Raw genomic sequence first — 1011 nt, forward strand, 5'->3', positions numbered from 1 at the left:
CCAACCAACCAACCAACCAAGAAAAAGAAAAATAAGAAAAACTTTTACATTTTAACATCCAGTATTAACACCACCCAAAATTTCGAGTTTAAGTAGTAGAGCCCTCTCTCAAAAAACCAAGAATCACACTTTGCTATTAACATTTCCTGCACGCTCAAATATGAATATATGAAATATCTAAGGTCTCCAAGTTGACGTCTCATTTTTTAAATTCTTTTCAAAATTATTCTCAAACTAAAATCTTCTGACATTGTGATAGCTATGTATTTCAATAAACTGATGAACTAATTCAAATTTGGTAGTTCGAACAAATGGCAACCCGTCTAAAAAAGGTCAGTATTAAATCCCTTTTAAACCCATTTCGATGTATACCCATCTTTTAATAACTCACCCAACTTACTAAAGAATTTGAATGTAACTTTTTAAACACTTGTCAACTCTTTTCAAACATTCGAAATGTTCAAACAAAGCGTTTGACTACGTTATTTTTATATTTAATATATTTTTGAATTAGTTAATTGAGTTAGACCTTTCAAACAGGTGGCAGCCATCTTCAAAAGTATTTTCAAGCTTAATCCTTGTTAACTCTCATTCGCCGGACTGCGATTAACTAATGGATTAAATAGAATTTTAATTTTCAAACATGTGGCAACCCTGCAATACAGTTCACAAATAAAAAAAAATCTCAAACCCCCTTCGATTGATACCCATACTTTAATAATTCATTCAACTTATAAACTAATTGTAATTTAACTTTTCAAACAGGTGTCAACCCTCTTCCAACACTTCAAAAATATTCTTAGGGTTCAACCCAAAGATTTCTTAACACTCCTTCGCTTGAATTCCATATTTTTATATTTCGTATAACTTGTGTAGGTATAAGTAAACTAAACTCGACATTTTATGCAGGTGGCAACCCTCCTCCCAATATTATTATACGCTAATTTCTGAAATCTCTTCCGTTAGGCACCCATATGGTTATACATATTTGTCTTACCTGATATGATTTTT

The sequence above is a fragment of the Rhagoletis pomonella genome, unplaced genomic scaffold, assembly GCF_013731165.1.
Source record: "Rhagoletis pomonella isolate Grant_MI unplaced genomic scaffold, Rhpom_1.0 Rhpom_scaffold_00004, whole genome shotgun sequence".
NCBI lineage: Eukaryota > Metazoa > Arthropoda > Insecta > Diptera > Tephritidae > Rhagoletis > Rhagoletis pomonella.